Below are 20,169 nucleotides of genomic sequence, written 5' to 3' on the forward strand. Positions count from 1 at the left end.
CTAGTGCAGGAGGAAGAAAAACTTGCTGGATAAGGTGAGTAGTTTTATCGAGTAGTAAGTATATTTGTTGGTTATTATTTTGGTTTGTGAATTTGCATGGATTAATGTAATGACCCGGAAGTACACCCTTGATGTCACACGGTGGTTATGGTCATAAATGACCACAACCTAATCTATGAGTTGGTACCAACTATGAGCACTGAATAATATACTAATAATAAAGACATTTGCAGAAGATAGCTGAAAATACCAGAAGGTTTTAAGTACTGAAAGTATAACTGAAGTCACAAGTATGACAAAAAAGCATTTGGAAAAATAGTGCAACATGATTGATAAAACTAATAAACTAACTGTCTAAAATGTCTGAAAAGCCTCTAAGACTAACTGACTGGGGAGTTGATGGGACAGTCCCCCAACAAACTCCGAATGACCATATAAATGAATTGCTAACTCAACTGAATAATGATAAACTCATCCTCAAAGTATGAGGACTCACCACTAGTTTTGATGCTGGCTAACTGATCCTGCCTAGGCCTTGTTAGGAAACTAAATGTCCGAACCTATGATATAAGACATCATAGCACAATAAAACAGGTATACGATTAGTATTTTGAATGTACTGGTATATGATATGGGGCTAGTCTATAATGCACGGGTTAACTAAAATAAAGTAATGATAGGCTGAATAACATGAGATAACTATATAAGCATGCATGAAAACTGAAATACTGCAAATGCAAGACCAGACATATAATGTTTTTAATATAATCTGTAAGACTAACATACTGAAATAATGTAATACAAAAGTCTGATAACTGAGTAAATGATAATATATATTCCTTGGTTAAGCGATCTAAACTGAATTCTGTATTGAGTACTGAACTTAGACTGTGGGAGGTATCCTCTAACCGACATGCCCCATTCTAAGTTGATTGGGGTCTAACCTGTGCACCTTGTTAGAAGGGTGTCAATACCATGCCACGGGTACTAAAACAAGTTGTGTGGATCCACTAAACTATTGAAGAACCAGGGTATCAAGCCTAAACTGATGGGTAATCCATGGGCGGAGTCAAGCCTAAACTGACGGGTGACGCCTGGGAGGTAGTTAAGCTTAAACTAACGGGTGACTTCTCATAACCCACGCTGGCTATGTGGTTCTAGAATACAAGAACTACTACTAACAACTTCTCCTAATTGAAGAGGAAGTCACCGTCCTACATTCATTCATTGCTAAATCCTACTCTCAACTAAAAGACACTGATTGCTGAACTAAACTGAACTTATCTGAGCCAACAACTGAGCAATACTACTAACTGAATAGCAAGACTCATGTTTTATCTGAAACCATTTTGGTGATTCTAAAAACTAGGTAAACAACTAAGCTTCAGGTTTTCATAACCCCTAACACTGAATGAAAATAAAAATAAAGGCAAGTAACTACGTCAAAACCATAATGGGGAAATCATTCTCTTTGGCATTTCATCAAATAATTAGAATTCATAGACTTTAGCATGGGAATAGTTAAAACTTTTGCTACTAACATATTTGCAATACTAAAAATAATTGTTTAAGGATGTAACATGCAAAAGTCACCATTCAAACATGTCACGGATGAATTCCAACGAAAACACATGGTAAACATGATTTGACATCAAAGTTCATAATAGCTTCATGTAGATAATTCATAGAAACATGTAAGAATCATAACTTTAAACTTTAAAATGGATTCTTGGACTCTATGGCCGAAAAGGTACCATGGATGAACGTCAAACATACCTTTAATACTTAAATCTTCAAATAGAACAACTTTTTTGAAAGTTTTCTTGAATTGGAACACTTGTGTTCTTGGTTTTCTTGAAAGAAAGATGATCTAACTTGATGAATTAGGTGAAAGTTTAGGGTTTAATTTAAAGAGAAATTAGGAAGTTTGAGCATATAATTCCCTATCAGCAGTTTAATTTCATGTTTTCACGAATTGGGGTGTTGGGATAAGACAAGACTACACCTCTGCAATTTAAATTCATAACTGGAATGCTGATTAGAGGCTTATCAGAACGTGATGACATGCTCATTGCTATAACTGGCGCAATGCGATGAAATTGCTTTGAGCTGCTGGAAAATAAATATAAACATGCCTCAATCCTCATACGAAAAATTCAAAACTCACCCGAGACATGCTCCTAACACCTCTGAACATGAATGAAATAAAAAATTTACATGTTGAGGTCGGGAAGGTCACTTTAAAATCATCAAAGTTAAGATTCCAAAAATAAGGCTAAGTCCCCAGCACTTAGCTAAATTTTAGGGCTTTCAGCCTCTTATGCAAGTACTATAGGCTGAACTAGACTTGAAAAATATAGGGTATTACAATATCTCCTCCTTGGGAATATTCATCCTTGAATGAGACTAATTAACTTGAGAACATTGGGAAACTGAGATTACATACTAAATATGCATAACTAGAAACATGATTATATGAATGAGTATGAAACATGAAACATGACTGAACTGATTTGTGAATGCTTTCAATGACATGGAATGATTATATTACTGGAACTGATAATAAAAAGGGGGAAATCTAACAAAAGCTGTTACCTTAAGATGAGTTTGAGTTTGCGAAGCAAAGGTGAGGGTAGTTGGTTCGTATATCTGCTTCTTCTTCCTAAGTGGCTCCCTCTACGAACTGATTCCTCCAAAGAACTTTGACCAAGAGAACTTTTTTGTTCCTTAGTCAACAAATTTGATGATTGAGAATTTCAAATAGAATTTCTTCATAAGAAAGGCTATCTTTAACATTTGTACTTTCTTAAGGAACAACCATAGGTGGGTCCCCAATACACTTCTTTAACAAAGACATATAGAACACTGGATGCACTGATGCCAAATCTGCAGGCAACTCAAGCTCATCGAATACTTTTCCATAACGACTTAAGATCCTTTGAGGGCCAACAAATTGGGGACTTAGCTTCCTCTATTTTCCAAATATCTTTAATCCCTTCATGGGAGAGATTTTGAAATAGACTAAATCTCGGACTACAAACTCGAGATCTCTCCTACGCACATCTGCATAGGATTTCTGATGTCTTTAGGCTATCTTAAACCTTTCCTTGATTAAGTGAACCTTCTCCATCATATCAAATACTGAATCTGGCCCTATCAACATGGTCTCACCAATCTCAAACCAAACAATAGGAGATCTACACCTCCTTCCATAGAGAGCCTCAAATGGAGCCATCTAAATACTTGAATGATAACTGTTATTGTAGGAAAACTTGATCAAAGGCAAGTGATTATCCCAACTACCCTTAAAATCAACAACACATGCCCTCAACATATCCTCTAGGGTATGAATGTTCCTATCTTCCTGACTATTTTTTTGGAGATAAAAAATAATACTGAGATAAACTTGGGTACCTAGACTCTTCTAAAAAGCTTTCCATAAGTGAGAGGTAAACTAGTACCTCTATCTGAAATGATAGAAAACTAGACTTTATGCAACCTAACCAATTATTTAAAATAGAGCTTGACATAATACTTGCTAAATAGGAAGTATGAACCGGTAAGAAATGAGCTAATTTGGTTATTTTATCAAGAATAACCCATATCAAATCATGCTAACGACACATATGGGGCAACCCAGTCACAAAGTCCATGTTCTTCTCTTCCCACTTCCAAGTGGGAATGCTGAACTCCTTTATTATACCACTAGGTATCTGGTGCTCAACCTTAACCTGCTGACAATTAGGACACTTAGCTTCAAACTCTGTAATATCTCTCTTCATGCCACTCCACAAATAGATTTCCCGCACATCACGATAATCTTAGTGGCTCTTGAGTGAATAGAATAACATGCACCATGCACTTTTGCAAGGATTCACAGTCTCAAGGTATCTATACATGGCACACATAGCCTACACTAACATCATAACACACCATCTCCCCCTTAGGACAAAACCTCCACCTTCTGATCTCTAACTTATTCCTTCAACTTAACCAAACTAGAATCCCTATCTTACTTCTTCTTCATTTCAGCAACCAAAGAAGATTTGGAACTATTTTGAACCCATACACTACCCTCACCTAAATCCACTAACTACATACCTAATCTAGCAAACTGATGAACTTCCCTGACTAATTAATTTTTATCATCCTCTACATGAGCAAAACTAGACATAGTCAATCTGCCATAACATTGGCCTTGCCCAGATGTACAACACACTCATATCATAACCTTTTAACAACCCCAACTATATTTTATGATGAATATCTTAATCTTTCTACAAAAATACATAGTCCAAACTTTTGTGATCCATGAACACATCAACATGAACCCTATACAAATAATGCCTCCAAAATTTTAAGTTAAAGACAACAACTACTAACTCAAGATCATGGGTAGGGTAATTCCGTTCATAGAGTTTAAGTTGTCTAGAGGCATAGGCTATGACCTAACCTTTTTGAGTATCATATTAAACAAAAAACCCATTTGAACCATCTGACAACGTCAAAACTAGGGCTGAGATAAGTTGAGTTTTCAACTCCTGAAAACTCTTCTCACAAGAATCTAACCACTACAACTTGAATTTTTTCTGAGTCAATCTGGACCGTCAATAATATCTAGCAAAACCCAAGAAACTCCTGATATTTGATGGAAAGATGGGTTAGGGCCAGTTTCTCACTATTTCAATCTTTTGAGGTTCAACTCTAATTCTATCGTCGGAAATAATATGACTAGGAAAAGCTACTGATCTTCGCCAAAATTTGCACATACTAAACTTGGTTAACAACTAATTTGATCTAAGAGTCTACAATACAATTCTGAGATGGTCTATAAGATCATCTTTGTTATGGGAATAGACAAGAATATCATCAATAAAGACTATGATGAACATGTCCAAGTACTGCTTTAACACTTGGTTCATCAAGTCCATAAAGGTTACTGGGGCATTTGTTAGTCCAAAAGACATAACTAGAAATTCAAAGTGACCATACCGAGTTCTGAATGCTATTTTCAAAATGTCACATTCTTTGACTCTGAGATGATGAAAGCTAGATCTGAGGTCTATATTAGAGAAATAACTAGCACCCTGAAGTTGGTCGAACAAGTCATCAATTTTGGGAAGTGGATACTTATTCTTTATTATGACCTTGTTCAACTAATGCTAATCAATGCACATTCTGAGAGAATTGTCTTTATTTTACACGAAAAGGACTGGAGAACCCAAAGAGATCTTTAACTATTCTTTAAACTCCCTAAGCTCAGTTGGAGCCATTATGTATGGAAAAATAGAGAAAGGCTAGGTATCTAGAAGGATGTCAATTCCGAAGTCAATTTTCCTTTTGAGAGAAACTTTGGGAACATCTTCAGGGAACACATCTAGAAATTCCCTTACTACTAAAACTGATTCGAGACTTGGGTTCTCAAAATTACAGTCTTTTACTCGTACAAGATGGTAAAGAAAACCCTTGGAAATCATTTTTCTTATCTTATGGTATGAAGAAATTTGACCCCTAAGCGTTGAAGTGCTACCCATCAATTCAAGGACTGGTTCAATAGGAAACTAAAATTGAATAATTCTATTTCAGCAAGCAACTATAGCATAACATGAGTGGAGCCAATCCATGTTAAGAATGACATTAAAATTAGTCATCTCTAACTCCACTAGGTCAACTGAGGTGACTTTCTAAGCTATTATAACTGAATAGTTCTTGTATACATGTCTGTCTACAATAGAGACACCTATTGTGGTAGACACTAAGAATCGTTCTACTAAAAACTCAGAACTGACACTAAAATTAACAACTATATATGGGGTTACAATAGAAAGCAAAGCTCTGGGGTCTAACAAAGAATAAAAATGAAGGTGAAAGGCCTATAACATAGCAGTAACCATATCAGGGACTAGAGTGCATAAAGCCTGTTCTAACATTATCCACTAGTGTCACTGGAAGTAGCACCCAGTTGAGTCTGGCAACATGGTGGAGCTGATGACTGGTTGGACTGACCTTGTTGGTGCAATTTCTTTCTCTTCAGAGAAACTGATCGACACTCTCTAAAACTGTGGCCTGGCTTGCCTAATCTAAAACATACAACACTGCCATCTTTACACATACCCTAATGATTCTTACCATATTTCTATCAAAAAGGATTAGCGAAACCAATGTTCACACTACCCTAGGGCCTAGAGCCTGGTGCCCTATCCTGATTGTTATTCCTGTACTTTGGTACTAGCATACTTGTTGATGATAGAGCTGGGGCTGAAAACTTTTAGCGGAACTAAGAACGGTTACCACCCTCTGACTTTGGCTTAGAAAAACTAAAGATACTTATTCTAGATCACTTATTCTCTCTCTCTTTTTCCTTAAACTTTTGTTCCTTAATATTTTGAACAAGGACCATAAACCTAGATATTTCCATCTCCTTAATCAACATCGCAATCCTACACTCCTTGACCACACTATCAGATATGCTAGAAACAAACTTAGTCATTCTAAACTGATTATCAGACACCACATGAGGAGCATACCCCGCCAGCTGAATAAACTTAAGCAAATAATTTTTCACACTCATATTTCCTTACTTCAAATCAAGAAAATCCAATACCTTAGATTTCCTCAAGTCTTAAATGAAAGAATCTATCTAAAAAGGCTGTAGCAAACTCCACCCACTCTATAGGCCCTGTATCTACCTCCTCTATTATCTTTTCACTATTTAAACCAGGTCTAAGCTACATCCTGTAACTGGTAAGCATCCAACTATGCACTTTCACTAGACGCAACACCCACAATATCCATCACCTTCCAAATTATATCAAGGAACTCCTTTGGATTCCTAGACTTAAATCTGGTAAACAGAAGAGGGTTCATTCAGGTGAAGTCCTGAATCCTAATTATGGTAGTATTAGCCACTGGATTAGCTGGGATAGCAGCCTACCGATTATTTTGAGATTCTACTAAGGGATCTAAAGTAGTGAATACAGCTCTAAAATCGGCATGAGAAACATGCTCATTTAAGGAATCTTCCTGAACAGGAGGAGGTGCAGGTTAATTCCCATTTCTTCATCCATTTTTCTTTCTAACATGTATGTTCTATAAATAACATAAAGATTAAATTTGAAAAAGAATCTATATTGATCTCATGCTAATTCACATAACGTGGATACTGAACGAAGGGAAACTTTTCCAAAAATGTCTTGTAGCCTCCTATCTATAAGTGTGGCATGCTTCACACACATGTACAAGACTCTACTCAATATGGATTTAAAACTTTGTATGACACTTTAATACCTTATGCTCTGATACCAAGTTTGTAATGCCCTAAAAGTACACCATGGATACCACACAGTGTTTATGGTCACAAAGGACCAGAAGCTAACCCATGAGCTAGTAGCGACTGCAAATATTGAATAATATACTAATAAAAAAGACATTTGCTAAAAATAACTGAAAATGCCATAGGTTTTAAGTATTGAAAAGTATAACTAAAGTCACAATTCTGAGAAAGAAATATTTGCAAAAATAGTGCAACATGAGTGATAAAATTGATAAACTAACTGACTATCTGAAATATTTGAAAAGCCTCTAAGACTGACTGACTAGGGAGTTAATGGGACAATCCCCTAACTAACTCCAACTGACCATGTAACTGAACTTCTAACAAAAATTAATAAAGATAAACCTATCCTCGAAGTATGAGGACTCACTACTGCTATTGATGTTGGCTAATTGATCCTGTCCAGGGCCGGTCGAAAAACTGAGCATCCAAACCTACAATATAAGACATCATAGAGAAGAAAATGAGTATGCGATTAGTACTTTGAATGTATTGGTATATGAGATGGGGTTAGGCTATAATGCACGGGTTAACTAAACAAAAGTAATGACTGGTTGAATAACATGAGGTAAGTATATAAGTATGCATGAAAACTTTAATACTGTAAGTGCAAGACCAAACATATGATGTTTTTGATATAATATCTAAGGCTAATATACCAAAATACTGTAATACTGAAGTCTGATAACTAAGTAACCAATAATCTGTATGCCTTGGTCAAGCGATCTGAACTGAATTCTATACTAAGTACTAAATTGAGACTATGTGAGGTATCATCTAACCAATATGTCCCATTTTAATCTAATTGGGGTCCAACTTGTGACCCCAATTAGAAGAGTGTTAGTACAATACCATGGGTACTAAGGCTGGCAGTGTGGATCCATTAATCTACTGAAGAACCAGGGTATCAAGCCTAAACTAATGGGTTATCCCTGGGTGGATTCAAGCCTAAACATGCGGGTGAAACATGGAAGGTAGTCAAGCCTAAACTAACGGATGACTCCTGATAACCCATGCTAGATACGTAGTTCTGGAATACATGGACTACTATTAATGACTTTGCCTAACTAACGGGGAAGCTTTCATCCTACATTCACTTGGTATTAAATCCTACTCCCAAATCAAAGACACTGATTACTGAACTAAACTAAGTGTATCTGAGCCAAAAACTGAGCAATGATACTAACTGAATGACAAGGCTTATGGTTTATCTAAAACCATTTTGAAGATACTAAAAACTTGATAAATAGCTAAGCTTCAGGTATTCATAACCCCATCACTGAATAAAAATAACAATAAAGGCATGTAACCCCTTCAAAACCATAATAGGAAAATCATTCTACAAAAATCATTCTCTTAGGTATTTCATCAAACACTTGGAATTCATAGACTTTAGCATGGGAATATTTAATACATATGCTACTAATATAATTGCAATACTAAAAATCAAGGTTTAAGGATGCAACAATCAAAATTCAACCTTCAAATGTGTCACGGATGAATTACAATGAAAACACATGGTAAACATGATTTGAAATCAAAGTACATAGTAGCTTCAAGTAGATAATTAATGACAACACGTAAAAATTATAACTTTAAACTTGAAAATGGATTTTTGGACTCTATGGGCAAAAAGGTCCCATGGATGAACATCACACATACCTTGAATACTTAAATCTTGAAAGTGAAAAACTTTCTTGATTTGGAACACTTGAGTTCTTGGTTTTCTTGAAAGAAAGATGATCTAACTTTTGAATTTGGAGAAAGGTTAGGGTTTATTTTTGAGAGAAATTGGGAAATTTGATACTATAATGCCTTATTAGCATCTTAATCCCATGTTTTTACGAATTGGAGTGCTAGGAAAAGGTAAGGTTACCCCACTGGAATTTAAATTTTTAACTAGAATACCGATTAAAGGCCTGGCACGATGTGATGACATGCTCATCGCTATACCTAGCACAACGTGATACAATCGCGTTGAGCTCCTGGAAATAAAATCTAAACGCACTTTAATCCTAATCTAAAAAATTCAAAACTTACCTGAGACATGCTCCTAATACCTCTGAATATGAATGAACTCAAAAACATACGTCTCAGGTCTGGAAGGTCACTTTAAAAATTATCAAAGTTAAGAGGCCAAAAACAAGGCTAAGTACCCAACACTTCGCTAAATTTGCAGGCTTTAAGCCTCTTATTCAAGTACTATGGGCTGAATTGGACTAGGAAAAAATAGGGTATTACAATTAGTATTATAGAAAAATGGGTTAATGGGTTTATGATGTCAGAAGATTGATCAAATAGTTTCTCATTATGAGCAATTAAAAAATCCATAGGACTTATGCATTCAAGATCATCCAATTCGACAAAATTATGTCAAGATAACTCCAATGATCATTATAACAATTTGAAGACTCGAAGTCTAAATTAGGCGCTACATTATTACTAGGTTCATTAGTGCAATGATTTCTTACCCAATTGTTATCATCCATTTCAGATCTATCTAAAATTATATCTAGTTTCTTTTAAAATAAAAATGGGATAAAAGCAAGAAAATCTTAATAAATTCTGAAATATACTTATAAAAAATCTAATGATGTTTTGTGAGAGGAGAGTAGAGGGGCCTTACCGACCAAAACTCCATTTTAAAATGGTGAAAATAGCTTAGTAAAAATATAATTTGAGCAGGTAGAGATTTCAAAAACATGAGATTAAGAAAAATTAAGATAATTCTGTTATTATATAGAGGAACTAAAAGGAGTACCTACCCACTCTAAACATCCACATTCAATTTACAGTAAATGCACATTAAATATTTTTTTTCTATTTTAGGGTGAGTAAGATAAGCATATACGGGAGAAGATAAAACTAACATCAAATATTTATGTGTACCTTTTTGTATAGAATTCTCAAACATTTAATCCTCCCTAAAAAAATAAATATCATCAAATAGTAAAACATAGGTCCCTTAAGAAGAGAATATTTGAAATATCAATATTTTTTAATCTCTTTTGACTTTGCAAGTATGTCATGATGGAAACAAAATGAAAAGAATATAAATAAGATATTGATATGAACATGAATCTATGATTGTGATGTGATGGCTGAGATTGTGAAATTTGTAATAGTTTATGATAATTATTGATATCATATATGACTTGTCACTGATATTCATTAACCTTATTGAATGATTATTGAATAAGTAATCTCCTTGGTATGTGTTGATGCTCTAATCTATGTTTTATTTGATTTATGATTTATACCCTTTTTACTAAGTTGAGCTAGTTGATCATTAGTACTAGTACATAGTGGTTTGTATTGATACTACCCTTTTCTTTTTTTTTGATTGAGTTTTTTAACGTTCTAAATCATTATTGCACTAAAATAGAGTGTATAACCTTCACTCAGTTTTTTCTTAGACAATTTCGAAAATTTAGGACTGGCCTAGTCTTAGGCATATTTGAGAATGTGGTGGTCTAAAAAATCTGGTAGTAATTTGAGTTTGATGTGATTTTGTTTTAGAAGATGAGTTTAGGTAGTCAATCCCTAGCTTTGGGAAATTTTGACTCTATTCGGGTGATTATGGACTGGTTTACCAAACAAAGAATTTCAGTCCTGTAAGGGTTAGTTATAATGTAGAGAAGTTGGCTAAGATCTACATTAGAGAGATTGTTCGATTGCATGGTGTCTCGGTTTCCATTATGTTCGATAGAGGTATTGTGTTTACGTTGGATTTTTGGAGTACTATTCAAAAGAGTTGGATACTTAGCTTGATTTGAGCAAAAATTTTCATCTACAGACTGTCAAAACATTTGAGGGGACTATTTAGGTTTTAGAGGATATGACCCGAGCATATGTTATGAACTTTGGAGATCATCTGGACCAGTACTTGCTTGTATCATAGTTTTCCTACAATAATAATTACCATTCTAGCTTTCAATGATGCTTTTTGAGCCTTTATATGAGCAGAGGTATAGATTTTAATGACTGGTTTCGTCATTACCAAAAATATTTATCATAAAGTTATATAAATCTCATATGCCACATGTATTGGGACTAATTGTTTAAAGAGGGTCTAATTTAAACGAGCATTACTCCAAGAATATAAGAAGTTAGGGGCCTAATATCAACTAAATTAAAGATCTCTCATTCTTATTTCAAACTCAAAAGACCATTTTCTAATCCAATTTCTGAGTAAACTGTTATGACCTCCTTACTAAAACATGTTTGAGCTGAAACATATGAGGGCACTATACCAGGTTGGTGTAATGATCTTAGACTACCCCCTAGTCGTTACACGGTGCTTACGATCCTGAGAGACCATAATCTGACCCATGAGATGGTACCTGCTGCGAGCACTGAATAATATAATCATAAATTTAGAAGAATAATGACATGCCATAAGGTTTTAATAACTAAATTTAAAATTGGAATATGAGTCTATAGAAACAATTGACTGAATCTGATAAAATAACGATAAACTGGATAACTAACTGTAATATGTTAATACTGAATAATTGACTCTAAAGTCTAAAAAGCCTCTAAAAATGACTGAATGAATATGAGTTGATGGGACAAGACCCAACTAACTCCAACTAACTACTAACTGAGACATGAAATAAAGTAAGCCAGTCCCCGAGTATGAGGACTCACCGCTACTATTGCTGAGGATTTGATAAGTCTAATCAGGAGTCGAGAACTGAGTGTTAGAACCTACAAAATAATATATCATAGCACAAAATAAAAGGTATGTGATCAGTACTTTGAATGAACTTTTATGCTAAATGAGGTAGGCTAATATGCATGGTTTCATGAATAGAACTAATAATTAACTAGATATGTGTAATACCCCAATTATCTAAAATGAAATGCTACATGGTGCTCATGGCCCCGAAGGACCACAAGCTAACCCATGACTGATATTTGTACCTGTACACTGCATAATATGACATAAAAATATGAAAGCATGCACTCAGCGGCCGTAAGGTTCAATACTGAACATAATTGAATAATAATAATAATGTCTGACATAGAGTGGTATCTCGATACCAAAACAAAATTGAAATACTAAAGTATGAAAAACATGAAAATACTATAGTCATCTGAAAGTCTCTAACTGTCTGACTAAGGAGTTAATGGGACATGTTCCCAACTAACTCCGTTAATTGATAACTGAACTGAAATGATAAAATAAAATCACGTCCTCAGAGAATGAGGACTCACTACTAAAACTCTGAACCTTGGAATGCTATTGCTGCTACTGATCTGGGAGTCGTGTCTCTGAACCTATGATGTAACATGAAAATAAAGCACCATAGCACAAAGGCATCAGTACAAATGAATGTACTGAGTATACGTGTGAGGTAGGGTGAATACATGGGGTTTACATGCATGAATGATAAAAAATGACTAACTAATATGAACGTAAGAGTGCACACATGAATACATAGTAACTGAGGTCATGAGAACATGATAACTGAATCTATATACTGATTCCATGAATTTAATAAAATCTATCGTAACTGATACTAGAGTTCTGCTAACTGATATAACTGATAACATGAGTAACTATGTCTGACAGTCCTAAATCTGATGGAATAATCTATGTTCCATACTGTGACTGAGTTGACTGTATCTGATAGTCCTAAAATCTGAAGAACTATCTAAGTTCTTTTACTGAGACTGATACTGAAAATGTGGGAATAGTTATTTAACCAACATGCTCCAAATGTGCTATAACAGCTGAGTTGGGTTCAAATTTATGCCCTGATTAGAAGGGTGTCAATACCGCGCCACTGGTAAGGACAACTGTGGGTATCCTCATGTGATAGAGTCCCCAAAGTAAAATAGTAGGACCCTCATCTAACAGTACTTATCTACCTCATTAACCCTTACCTGACAGTGTTGATGTCTCAACCTATGCTGGCTACATAGTTCTGGAACACAAGGATGACTACTAAGAATCACACCCTCATCAGACAGTGTGTGTTCCCATCCTTGGGTTCACTGGGTTCTAATTTCTACTCCCATCTAAACAGACTAAACATGATTGACTGATTGTACATGGACTAAGTTTACTGAATTCCATCGACTGACGGAATACTATTGATATTTGATAACTGACTTAGTTCATGAGATTACTATTCTTACTGAGTACTGAGTTCATGACATTACTGATCCTACTGAAAACATGACATGGCTTTAGGCACACAGCTATATTTTCTGAGTACAAGTACCCCCAAGACTCGATAGAAGGAAATTGACAAGTCATGACATTCTTGAATACATGACCAACATTAATAATCCATAATACTTCTTGATCATAGGAATAGAGTTCATAATTCATAATTCCTTAAATAATGGATTTCATGCTTCACATGGTAATCATAGTCTTGATCATAGAAAGGAACACATATAACATGTACATACTTGCATGATTTCAATATCATGAACGTTGCAAACACAACAGTCAATACATAACAAGAGAATTGAAATTGTGTTGCATCATAAGGGTTAGCATAGACTTGTCATTTAGATACTATTGAGTCATAAGGAACATGATTCTATCATTCTAGGCATTTTATCAAACACCTTACATGCACACTTTATAGCATAGGTGAAATTATCAATTTAAGAATCTAAAACTACACAAACTCATAGATTTTCAATCAACATACTCACATACTTCATGGATAGTCATCAAGACACCATCTTGAAACATAAATAACAACTATCAACATGAACATGATGAAATCACAACAAGCAAATCACAATAGGTTATTTAAAATAGGATTCTTGGACTCCACGAATGAAAGGGATCCGTGGATGAACACTACGCATACCTTAGTTTGTGATTTCCTGAAGATTGATGGACAAATTCTTGAAATTTGATGATGAATTCCCTTAGAATTTAACCTTTTATGAAAACCCTAGGTCATGTTTTTGAGAGTATTTTAGAGTAATTGAGTATAAATTATTGAATTATGACCAAATCGCGTGTTATAAGGCTTATATAGGGTGGGGAAACTGACCCTTTTAACCTAGAACACATCTTTAATTTCTAAGAAAATTTCCCAATTTTCATCCTTGGCACAACGCGCCAATATCGTGCCAAGTCATTGGAAAATGACAAATAGGAATTTGCACGGTGGCGCGATGTGGAGCTATCGCATTGCCACCTTGTCTGCGACTTGGAAGTTTGTCATGACGTGCCATATCATAGAGCAACACTAGAAATTGACAATTCCCATTTGAGCTATCTCCATGATGTGCTGGAGGCTCAGGTGATACACTGTCTCACTAAAAAGGCTCTAACTCTTCACTCGGGAGTCAGATTTGGATGAATTTTATATCTATAGAATAATCATCATTCACTTTAGAAGCTAATACTAGGCATTCTTGGGACGAAATTAGCTAGGAAGAAAATTTGGGGTATTACAATATCTCCCCCTTGGGAACATTTTTCCTCAAATGAGACTGGCTGAGAAGGGGAATAATAAACTAAATATAAATTGAACATGGAAAACTAGAACATGATCACATGACTGACAAGATGAACATAACATACTAAACATGCATATCTGATGCATGTGTAACTAATTCATGAATGCATAACTTAGTGTTCTGAAGAAGTAAGTTTCTCACAATGAGAATGCATGTTTGATGCATAATTTCATAACTGAGATGGTACATGAATGCATGATCGAATATTCAATGGTACTTGATACCATATTTTTGATGAAACATGAGCATGAAACTGAATACTAAGTTGTATTAAATACTAAATGTGAAGCTGAATAAACTTAAGGAGAACTGTTACCATGACCTTGATTTGATTTGGCAGAGAAGAGGTGAGGGTACTTGGTGCACATGTCTGCTTCTGCTTCCCAAGTAGCTCCATCAATGGATTGATTTTTCCAAAGAACTTTGAATAGAGGGACTTCTTTGTTCCTCAGTCTACGAGTCTGATAATCTAGGATTTCGACTGGAATCTCTTCATAAGAGAGACTGTTCTGAACATCAATGCTCTGAATAGGGACTACGACTGATGGGTCACCTACGCACTTCTTGAGAAAAGAGACAGAAAGACTAGATGAACTAAGGCTTGATATAAAGGCAAATCAAGCTCATAAGCTACCTTGCCGAAGCGACTGAGAATCTTAAAGGGGCCGACATATCGGGGACTGATCTTTTCTTTCTTGACGAATCTCTTTACTCCCTTAATGGGAGAGATACAAATTCGAGATCCTTTCTACGAACATATGCATAAGACTTCTGTTGGCTCTGAGCAGCCCGAAGTCTTTCTCTGATCAACTGGACTTTCTCTAAGGAATCAAAAACTACATCAAGCCCTGTGACTGAGGCCTCACTAACTTCGAACCAACCAATTCGAGATCTATATCACCTACCATAGAGAGCTTCAAATGGAGACATCTGAATACTGCAATGATATCTATTATTGTATGCAAACTCAATCAAATGCAAGTGGTCATCCCAACTACCCTTGAAATCAACTGCATACGCCCTTAGCATATCTTTAAGAGTCTGAATGGTCCTTTCTACTTAACCATCTGTCTGAGGATGAAAGGTTGTACTGAGATAAACTTGGATACCAAGACCCTTTTAGAATGCTTTCCAGAACTGAGAGGTAAACTAGGTACCTCTATCTAAGATGATAGATAATGGAACACCATGTAATTTGACCAACTCCTTGATATAGAGTTTGGCGTAATCCTCGGCTGAATAAGAGGTATGAATTGGAAAGAACTGAGTTGACTTGGTCATTTGGTCTACTATGACTCAAACTGAATCATGTTGATGGCGAATTCAAGGTAAACTAGTTATAAAATCCATGTTCACTTCTTCCCACTTCCAAGTAGGAATGGTGAACTCCTGCATGGAACCACTAGGCTTTTGATGCTCTATCTTAACTTGCTAACATATAGAGCACTTGGCCATAAACTCTACTATATCTCTCTTTATCACACTCCACCAATAGATCTCCTAAAAGTTGTGGTATATATTAGTGGCCCCTGGAGGAATAGAGTATCACATATCATGCGCTTCTACAAGAATTTACTGCCTCAAGTCATCTACACCTGGAACACACAGATGGCCCTAACAACGAGGGACACCATCTCCCCCTTGGAAGAAAACCTCTACTTTCTAATCTCTGACTGACTCTTTTAGCTTGACAAGTCTAGGATCTGTTTCTTGCTTTTCTTTCACCTCAGAAACTAGAGAAGATTTTGAACTACTCTGAACAATACACCACTCTCTGAAGAATCCACTACACGAATGCCTAGTTTGGAAAGATGATGAACTTCCTGAACTAACTCCTTCTTATTGTCCTCAACATGAGAAATGCTACCCATGGACAGTCTACTGAGAGGGTCGGCCACTACATTGGCCTTGCTCGAATGATAAAGAATGCTTATGTCATAATCTTTCAAGAGCTCTAACCTCCTTCTTTGACGAAGATTGAGATCTTTCTAAGAAAATATAAACTGAAGACTTTTATGATCTGTGAAGGCATCTACATGAAATCCATAGAGATAATGCCTCCAAATCTTTAATGCAAATACTATGACTGCTAACTCAAGATCATGAGTAGGATAATTCTTTTCATGAGGCTTTAACTGTCTGGAGGAATAGGCTATGACCTTATCATGCTGCATGAGGACACAACCCAAACCTACTTTAGATGCATCACAATATACTATGAATCCATCTGAACTATCTGGAAGAGCTAGAATTGGAGCTGAGGTGAGTCGAGTCTTCAATTCTAGAAAAATCTTTTTGCAAGGATCTGACCACTGAAACTTGACTTTTTTCTGAGTCAATCTGGACATAGGGGATGCAATAGAAGAAAATCCCTCAACAAACTATCTGTAATAGCTAGCCAAACCCAAGAAACTCTTGATATCTGATGGGGAGATAGGGTGAGGCTAGTTTCTTACCACTTTAGTCTTCTGAGGACCTACTCTAATGCCATCACCGAAAATAATATGACCAAGGAATGCTACTGACCTTAGCTAAAATTTTCACTTACTAAATTTGGTGAACAACTGATGATCTCTAAAAGTCTGGAGAACAATTCTGAGATGGTTTGAATGGTCTTGCTCACTGCGGGATTAAACAAGGATGTCATCTATAAAGACAATCACAAACATGTCCAGGAATTACTTGTCCACACATTTCATAAAAGTCCATGAAAGTGGCTGGGGAATTGGTAATACTAAAGGACATGACTAGAAATTTGAAGTGACTATACCGAGTATGAAAAGTTGTCTTCGAAATGTCACATTCTCTAACTCTGAGCTGATGGTAGCCTGATCTGAGGTCTATTTTAGAGAAATAATTGGCGCCCTAAAAATGGTCAAATAATTCATCAATTCGGGGAAGAGAATACTTGTTCTTGACCATGACTTTATTGAGTTCATGGTAATCTATGCACATTCTGAGGGAACTGTATTTCTTGTGCACGAATAAGACTGGTGCACCCCATGGGGAAATGTTGGGTCTGATGAATCCCTTATCTAACAGATCCTTCAACTGTTCTTTCAGTTCCTTAAGTTCTATTGGTGCCATTCTGTATGGCGGAATAGAGATAGGCTGAGTGTCTAGAAGAAGGTCTATGCCGAAGTTTATTTCCCTTACGGGAGGAATGCCTGAAAGATCTTTGAGAAAAAAATCTGAATACTCATTAACCATTGGGACTGATTTAAGACTGGGAGATTCAGAACTAGAGTACTTAACATGCAAGAGATGATAAACATACCCCTTAGATATCATTTTCCTTGTCCGAAGGTAGGAAACAAGTTGACCTCTGGACGATGAAGTATTATCTTTCCACTCTAGGATGGGTTCATTCAGAAACTGAAACTAAACTATTCTATTTCTGCAGTCGACTATGTCATAGAAGGAATGAAGCCAATCCATGCCGAGAATGACATCAAAATCAGTCATCTCTAACTCGACTAAATATGTTGATGTAACTTTCTGAAATATCATAACTGGTCATTTCCTGTATACCCGCCAAGATATGATGGATTTACCCACTGGGGTACATACTGAAAAGGGTTCTTCTAGAATTTTTGTACTAACTTCAAAATCGCCAGCTATATAAGTAGTAACAAAACACAAGAATGCATCTGGATCTAGCAAAGTGTAAATATGAACATGAAAGATCTGTAATGTACCAGTAACAACATCAGGAAAATTTTCCTAATCCTATAGGGTATGAAGAGCATAGATACGATTTAGGCGTTGCCCACTAGTAGCACTGGAAGTGGCACCCTGCTGGTTCAGGTGACCAGACAAAGTTGCGGAATGGTTCTGCTGACCCTAATAACCTGACTGGGGATAATATCTAACTCTATGGACTGGCTTTCCATAATCGAAACAGACATTGCTACTAGCTCTGCAAGCACCCTTATGGTTCTTACCACAAGTCTGACATAGGGGATTATTTTGGGCATTGCTGACACTGGCCTGAGACTTAGAGCCCAGCGCTCTATCTTTGTTACCCTCTCTAAACTTTAGAAATAGAGCACTAGATGTAGAAGGAGCTGGAACTGATAACTTAGGATGAAACTGGAAATGGTTTCCTCCTTTTGATTTAGGCTATCTAAATTGAAGCTAACTGTCCTAGATTTTTTATTATGCTTTTCCCTCTGCTTAATTTTGTGCTCCTCTATCTGCTGAACATGTGTTATAATTCAAGCTAAAGTCATGTCACTATTTAGCATGGTAGATCTACACTCGTTAACCATACTATCATTTACCCCTAAACCAAACTTACTCATCTTAGCTCTGTTGTCTGTAAACACATGAGGGGCATATCTGGCTAATTAAGTAAACCTGAGAGAATACTCTTTCACCATCATATTTCCCTACCTGAGATTGATGAACTCTACAGCCTTTGCCTTCCTCAGCTCATGGGAAAAGAATATGTCTAAGAAAGCCGTGATAAACTCTTCCCACTTAATAGGACCTGCACCATATACCTTTTCGGATTTCCATGGCTTATACCAAGTATGAGCCACATCTTGCAGCTGGTATGTGGCTAACTCAGCACTCTCAATAGTAGTCACCCCCAAATATTTTTCACCTTCTGTACTTGATCTATGAATTCCTGAGGGTCTTCATCAACCTTAGACCCGAGGAATATTGGAGGATTCATTTGGTTGAAATACCAAATACTAGCTACGGCTGAGTTGGCCACTGGGTTGGCTGGGAAAACTATTGGTCATTCATTATAGGCAGCTACTAATTGAGAAAGAGTGGTAAATGCAGTCCTGGACTCCGCATGAGAAACATGATCGCCCAAAGGATCATCGGGCTGAGGAGCTAACTGGTTTCTTCTCTTTGGAGGCATGTTTTGAAATCAAGAAAAGAAATGGATTAGACTGAGAAAATTACTTGTGATTATGCTCACAGGCACGATATGAGTACTGAAAAAAGGGAAACTATTTCTTAAAACATCTCATAGCCTCCTAACATAAATGTGGCGCATAACACATCCATGTACAAGACTCTACAAGATGCGGCTTTCAGACTTCCTAGGACTCTATTAAACCTTAGGCTCTGATACCAAGTTTGTAATGCCCTGATTATCTGAACTAAAATGCTACACGGTGCTCATGACTGCGAAGGACCACAAGCTAATCTATGACTGATATCTGTACCTGTACAATGTATAATATGACATAAAAATGCAGAAACATACACTGAGAGGCCATAAGGTTCAATACTGAACATAAATGAATAATAACAATAACGGCTAACATAGAGTGGTATCTCAATACCAAAACAAAACTGAAATACTGAAGTCTGAA

The sequence above is a fragment of the Capsicum annuum genome, chromosome 3, assembly GCF_002878395.1.
Source record: "Capsicum annuum cultivar UCD-10X-F1 chromosome 3, UCD10Xv1.1, whole genome shotgun sequence".
Taxonomy (NCBI): Eukaryota; Viridiplantae; Streptophyta; class Magnoliopsida; order Solanales; family Solanaceae; genus Capsicum; species Capsicum annuum.